Source organism: Mus caroli, chromosome X, assembly GCF_900094665.2.
Source record: "Mus caroli chromosome X, CAROLI_EIJ_v1.1, whole genome shotgun sequence".
NCBI lineage: Eukaryota > Metazoa > Chordata > Mammalia > Rodentia > Muridae > Mus > Mus caroli.
The window spans coordinates 55,804,907-55,812,752 of record NC_034589.1 but is presented as its reverse complement, the minus strand read 5'-3'; the positions used below and the strand labels follow the sequence as shown (position 1 = coordinate 55,812,752).

General features: G+C 40.0%; 1 pseudogene; it reads left to right on the top strand.

The window, feature by feature from the left end:
- Positions 1-6,688: 6,688 nt before the first annotated feature.
- On the top strand, positions 6,689-7,122 carry LOC110287306 (annotated as a pseudogene).
- The last annotated feature ends 724 nt before the right edge of the window (positions 7,123-7,846 follow it).

Here is a 7,846-nt window from a genome sequence, read left to right as displayed (position 1 = left end):
GAGTTGCTTTGGTCATGGTGTCAGTTCACAGCAGTAAAACTCTAAGACAGTTACCTCGCTCAGGATGATATTTTCTAGTTTCATCCATTTGCCTGCAAAATTCTTGGTGTCCTCATTTTTAATAACTGAATAGTATTCCATTGTGTAAATGAACCACATTTTCTGTATCCATTCTTCGGTTGAAGGACAACTGGGTTGTTTCCAGATTCTGGCTATTGTGAATAAGGCTGCTATGAACATTGTGGAGCATGTGTCCTTATTACAAGTTGGAACATCTTCTGGGTATATGCCCAGGAGTGGTATTGCGGGATCTTCTGGTAGAACTATGTCCAGTTTTCTGAGAAACTGCCAAACTGATTTCCAGAGTGGTTGTACCAGCTTGCAATCCCACCAGCAATGGAGGAGAGTGTTCCTCTTTCTCCACATCCTCACCAGCATCTGCTGTCACCTGAATTTTTGATCTTAGCCATTCTGACTGGTGTGAGGTGGAATCTCAGGGTTGTTTTGGTATGCATTTCCCAGATGAGTAGTGATGTAGAACATTTCTTTAGGTGCTTCTCAGCCATTCGAGATTCCTCTGTGGAGAATTCTCTGTTTATTTCTGTATCCCATTTTTAATAGGATTATTTAGTTCTCTGGAGTCTAACTTCTTGAGTTCTTTATATGTTTTGGATATTAGCCCTCTATCAGATATAGGGTTAGTGAAGATCTTTTTCCAATCTGTAGGTTGCCATTTTGTCCTATTGACAGTGTTCTTTGTCTTACAGAAGCTTTTCATGAGTTCCCATTTGTCAAATGTTGATATTAGAGCCTGAGCCATTGGTATTCTGTTAAGGAAAATTTCCCCTGTGTCAATGTGTTGGAGGCTCTTTCCCATTTTCTCTCTTATTAGTTTCAGTGTATCTGTTTTTATGTGGAGGTTCTTGATCTACTTGGACTTAAACTTTGTACAAGGTGATAAATATGGATCACTATGCATTCTTCTACATGCAGCCCGCCAGCTAGACCATCACCATTTGTTGAAGATGCTTTCTTTTCTCCACTGTATGGTTTTGGATTTTTTGTCAAAGAACAAGTGTCTATAGTTGTGTGGGTTTATTTTGGTGTCTTCAATTCAATTCCATTGATCTATGTGCCTGACTCTGTACCAATACCATACAGTTTATATAGCAATTGCTCTGTAATACAGCTTGAGGTCAGGGATGGTGAGTTACACACACACACCCCAACCCTCCTGAGAAGTTCTTTTATTGTTGAGAATTGTTTTCACTATCCTGGCTTTTTTGCTTTTCCTTATGAAGATGAGAATTTCTCTATCCATGTCTGTGAAAAATTATGTTCGAATTTTGATAGGTTTGCATTGATTCTGTAGATTACTTTTGGTAACATGGCCATTTTTACTATGTTAATCTCAACAATTCATGAGCATGGGAGAGCTTCCCATATTCTGAGGTCTTTTTTGATGTCTTTCTTCAGGGACTTGAATTTCTTGTCATGGGGATTTTTAACTTGTTTGATTAGAGTTGCAACAAGATATTTTATGTTATTTGTTAGCTATTGTGAAGGTAGTGGTTTCCCTAATTTCTTTCTCGGCCCATTTATCATTTATATAAAGAAAGACTACTGATTTGTTTGAGTTAATTTTATATCCAGCCATATTGCTGAAGTTATTTATCAGCTGTAGGTGTTCTTTGATAGATTCTTTGGGTCGTTTATGTATACTATAATATCATCCACAAATAGTGATTTCTTGATATCATCCTTTCCAATTTGTATCCCCTTCATCTCCTTTTGTTGTCTAATTGCTTTGACTGGAACTTCTAGTACTATATTGAATAGATAGGGAGACAGTGGGCAGCCTTGTCTGCCAGTAAAACAGATTTTACTGTTATTGCTTCAAGTTTCTCTCCATTTAGTTTGATGTTGGCTACTGATTTGCTATATATTGCCTTTACTATGTTTAGGTATATGCCATGAATTCCTGATCTCTCCCCAAGACTTTTAACATTAAAGGGTGTTGTATTTTGTCAAAGGCTTTTTCAGCATATGATGAGATGATCATGTGACTTTTTTCTTTGAGTTTGTTTATATAGTGGATTATGTGAATGGATTTCCATATATTGAACCAACCTTGCATCCCTGGGATGAAGCTTACTTGATCATGGTGAATGATAGTTTTGATGTGTTTTCATGTTCTGACTGCAAGAACTTTATTGAGTATTTTTGCATTGATATTCATAAGCGAAATTGGTCTGAAGTTCTCTTTCTTTGTCGAGTCTCTTTGTAGTTTAGGTATCAAAGTAAACTGTGGCTTCATAGAATGAATTAGGTAATGTTCCTTCTCTTTCTATTTTGTGGAATAGTTTGAGGAGTATTGGTATTAGCTCTTCCTTGAAGGTCTGTTTGAATTCTGCACTAAAACTGGCCCTGGGCTTTTGTTTGTTGGTTTGTTTGTTTTCTGGTTGGGAGATTTTTAATGACTGCTTCTCATTCTTTAGGGGTTATGGGACTGTTTAGATAGTTTACCTGATCTTGATTTAACTTTGGTACATGGTATCTGTCATCACCCCTTTCATCTAGATTTTCCAGTTTTATTACATATAGGCTTTTGTAGTAATATCTGATGTTTGCTTGTTTTTTAATTTCCTCAGTTTCTGTTTTTATGTCTCCCTTTTCATTTTTGATTTTGTTAATTTGGATACTGTCTTTGTGTCCTTTAGTTAGTTTGGCTAAGGGTATATCTATCTTGTTGATTTTTCTCAAAGAATCAGCTCTTGGTTTTGTTGATTATTTGCATTGTTGTCTTTGTTTCTAATTGGTTGATTTCCACCCTTAATTTGACTATTTCCTGCCATCTACTCTTGGTTATGTTTTCTTACTTTTGTTCTAGAGATTTCAGGTGTGCTGTTAAGTTACTAGTATAGGATCTCTCCAATTTCTTTATAAAGACACTTAGTGCTATTAACTTTTTCTCTTAGCACTGCTTTCATTCTGTCCTATAAGTTTGAGTATGCTATGTCTTCATTAACATTGAATTCTAGATTGTCTTTCTTTATTTCTTCCTAGACCAAGTTATCATTGAATAGAGTGTTGTTCAGTTTCCATGAGTATGTGGGCTTTCTGTTGTTTTTGTTGTTATTGAAGTCTGGCCATATTCCGTGGTGATCTGATAGAATACATTGGATTATTTAAATCTTCTTGTATCTGTTGAGGCTTGTTTTGTGACCTTAAGAAGGTACCATGAGGTGCTTAGAAGAATGTATAGTCTTTTGTTTTGGGATGAAATGTTCTATAGATATCTGTTAAATCCGTTTGGTTCATAACTTCTATTAGTTTCAATGTGTCTCTGTTTAATTTCTGTTTCCATGATCTGTCCATTGGTGAGAGTAGGATATTAAAAAAACTAGACATGAAATTCAATGGATTTTTCTTCTTTGAAAAGCCCTCCTACTCTTGGCAGTTTCTTTCACTGTCTCTTCATTTCTCTCAATAAAACTTGCTTATGCTTCACTTACATCTACAAGTATCTGCATCTTTAGTTTTCACTGTAGTAGTGAATGAGACAATGAACTCAAGAGCCACTGTCTCTGGATGACTTGATGGCTGTTGAATTTCTGGCACCTTAGGTTGCCAAGTCAAGTACAAATGGGCTAAGAAAGAGGTGGGAGTAAGGAAAGGAGAGAAGGAGAAAGAAAGAAGGAGAAAGAAAGACAGAAAGGGGTGGCTTGGGGAAGACTAATAAAACCTCGCCCAAGCTAATAATTTTGAAAAGTCCAGACTTACCTTCCCACATGTTTTAACCCTCTTTTCAATGTCCTGATGTAAGAAAGTGAGTCATGAATGTGTACTTCCTGGCCTATTGCTCTCCTGCTACTTTACTCACTTGGTTCCACTCTCTCATTTAAAGCATTTTCAGACAGAATCAGGGCCAGGGTCTCATCACTTTCTTACAATTTCTTTTGTCAGAGAATAGTGTGAAACCACATTCTAGTGTGTCTCTTCCCTCTACAATCACCCCTATTCTCTTTCTTTTGAATCACTTCTCCATACTCATCTATAAAACTCATACTCTTTGTCTTAGTCAGGGTTTCTATTCCTGCACAAACATCATGACAAGAAACAAGTTGGGGAGGAAAGGGTTTATTCAGCTTACACTTCCATGCTGCTGTTCATCACCAAGGAAATCAGGACTAAAACTCAAACAGGTCAGAAAGCAGGAGCTGATGCAGAGGCCATGGAGGGATGTTCTTTACTGGCTTGCCTCCCCTGACTTGCTCAGCCTGCTCTCTTATAGAAACAAGACTACCAGCCCAGAGATGGTTCCACCCACAAGGGGCCTTTCCCCCTTGATCACTAATTGAGAAAATGCCTTACAGCTGGATCTCATGGAGGCATTTCCCCCAACTGAAGCTCCTTTCTCTGTGATAACTCCAGCTGTGTCAAGTTGACACAAAACTAGCCAGTACAATTGACCCCTTGTCAACTTGACACACAAACACATCACTGGTAAGCCTCAACACTTAGTTTCATATTCATCCCCAAGATCTAAATAACTTTAAAAGTCCCACAGTCTTTACAAATTCTTAAAATTTCAATCTCTCTTAAAATCCAAAGTCTTTACAATTAAAAGTCTCTTAACTGTGGGCTTCACTAAAAATCTTCCTTCAAGAGGGAAAAATATCAGAGCACAGTCACAATCGAAAGCTAAAATCAATCTCCAACCATCCAATGTCTGGGATCCAACTCACGATCTTCTGGGCTCCTCCAAGGGCTTGGGTCACTTCTCCAGCCATGCCCTTTGTAGCACACACATCATCCTCTAGGCTCCAGATGCCTGTGCACCACTGATGCTGCTCTTGGTGGTCATCTCATGGTACTGGCATTTCCAAAACACAGCACGACCCCTTCAGTCCTGGGAGGTCAATTGCAACTGAGGCTGCACCTTCCACCAATGGCCTTCCATGGCCTTTCACAGTGCCGAGCCTCAGCTGCTCTGTGTGACCCCTTCATGCCTTCAAAACCAGTACCACCTGGGTAACTCTTACACATTATTAAGTCCATCCACAGCACAAGGTACAACTTGGCTATCTCTGGAACACAGCCTCTGTGCTCTCAGAAAACACTTCCCAGAAGATGTTACCTCAGTGATGCTGGTCTCTTCTTAATCACCACTAATTTCTTAGTTCCAGCTAACCAGCATCAATAGTCCCAGTAATGCAAAGGTTTTACTTTAGTAGTTCTGGCATCTTGTTAATCACAGCTGATTCTTCAGCTCCAGCTAATGAGAACCACAGAATCTTCACAATCCAAAATAGCAATGGCCCTGAAAAGAGTCTTTAATTTTCCCTCTGAAATTTCACAAGCCAGGCCTCCATTTTTCTGCACTGTTCTTAACATTATCTTCCAAGCTCCTACACAACATCTCACAGAGTTCTTAACAGCAAATGGATCTTCTGGCCCAAAGTTCCAAAGTCCTTCCACAGTCCTCCCCAAAACATGGTCAGGTTGTCACAGGAATACCCCACTATGTTGGTACCAATTTGTCTTAGTTAGGGTTTCTATTCTTGCACAAACATCATGACCAAGAAGCAAGTTGGGGAGGAAAGGGTTTATTCGGCTTACATGGCTTACATTTCCATACTGCTGTTCATCACAAAGGAAGTCAGGACTGGAACTCCATCAGCTCAGAAAGCAGGAGCTGATGCAGAGGCCATGGAGGGATGTTCATTACTGGCTTGCTTCCCCTGGCTTGCTCAGCCTGCTCTCTTATAGAACCGAGACTACCAGTTTAGGGATGGTCCACCCACAAGGGGCCTTTCCCTCTTGATCACTAATTGAGAAAATGCCTTACAGTTGGATCTCATGGAGGAATTTCCTTGACTGAAGCTCCTTTCTCTGTGATAACTCCGGCTGTGTCAAGTTGACACAAAACTAGCTAGTACACTCTTCTTATGTTTATAGGACTGAAATGGATTATATTTTGCTTTTTTTATTCTATACAACCTTCATTAAAATTTCCATTGCTGTTTAAAAAGTAATAAATAGTAAGATTCAAATATATCATATACCTTCTGTATATACATAAGCATGGATCTAAAGGCTACTTAGAGGTCTTCAAATTCACCCTTCTGTGCAGAAGGCAGCTGTAGAACTAAAAAGTATACTCAGGCAGGCAGATCACCTTTTTCCAAGGGTGTAGGGTGAAATTGCCAGTAGTATTGTACTAGCAAGAACAAAATTTAAAAGAAGATTTAACTATTTATTTCATGTTTGTGTGTGTGCTTTAAGTAGATGCATGTGTATCGTATGCATGCAGGTGTCTTTGGAAGCCAGAAAACCCCTTAGAACCAGATCCCTTAGAACTGGAGTTTCAGATGGTTGTGAACCATGTGGGTGCTAGGAATTAAACCAGGGTCCTCTGAAAGAGCAGCAAATTCTCTTAACCACTCTCCAGTACATACTGGTAGACTTTTAAAAAAGTGATCACAACGAAGTAAATTACCAGGTGTGGGATGGTTCTAGAAGCATCAAAAATTTACTAAAATTTTCAATTTTATCAGTTCCTACAGTTCAAAAGCTCCTCCATAATGTGGGAAATCCCTAAGAATTAAGATACAGAAAATAGGCGGGTCTACAGAACCAGGATAGCAGCAGCCATCCTTCAGATGGGGCAATTGTTCCAGAGTCAGTACTATGAGCCACAATTCTCAAGCCTTCTTGCCCACCAGTGCCGGACTTCCTCCAAGCTATGAGACAATCAAAGAGGAGTACGGGGTGGCTGAGCTGGGGGAACCCAACAACTCAGCTGCTGTGAGGACCACCGTGATCAACATGCCCAGAGAGGTGTCGGTGCCTGACCATGTGGTCTGGTCCCTGTTCAATACACTCTTCTTCAACGCCTGCTGCCTGGGCTTCATTGCCTATGCCTACTCTGTGAAGTCTAGGGACAGGAAGATGGTGGGTAATGTGATTGGAGCCTATGCCTCCACTGCCAAGTGCCTGAATATCAGCTCCCTGATCTTCAGCATCCTTATGGTCATTATCTGCATCATTATTTTCTCTACCACCTCTGTGGTAGTCTTTCAGTCGTTTGCACAAAGAACACCCCATTCTGGATTCTAGCTGCTCTGTGCTCCACGGTCCACATCTGTCCCGCTCCCCACCCCGCCTCCAGGCTCAAGCCTCGACCCTTTACCCTAAGCGTATGCAAATGTTACCTTCACATATCTGTCCACAGTGGTTTCAATAAAGTGCACGTGGTGGCAACTCTGAAAAAAAAAAGATACAGAAAATAAAAGGAAATCAAAAGAAACAAGCGCCGTAAAAGTATCAGCTAACTATCTTCCTTAGTGTTACCTATGTACAATTCACAATTACTCCTGTACTGTGCAACATGGGCCCATGATCATGAAATCCACTGGTTTTATCATGTTCTCTATTATCCTGAAGCAGCTGGACTTATAGAAAGAATAAATGGCTTCTGTAGACACACTTGCAGTACCAATTAGGTGGCAGCAGAATGGAGGGCAGGGGCAGAGTTCTTCAGAATGCAGTATATGCTTTGAATCCATGTCCAATATATGATACAGTTTCTCTAACAGGCAGGATCCACAGGTCCAGGAATCATGTTATAGAAAGAGAATGGTTCCACTCACTATCACAAAACCTAAGTTTTGCTAGCCTAGAAGTTTTGGTTCCAGAAGGGTGAGTGTTCCTACCAGGAATCACAACAAACATTCCATTGAAGTGGAAGCTCAGACTTCCGCCTGGTCATTTTGGACGTCTAATGTCCTTAAACCAACAGGCTAAGAAAGGAATAACAGTGTTAGGAGGGTCGATTACCATG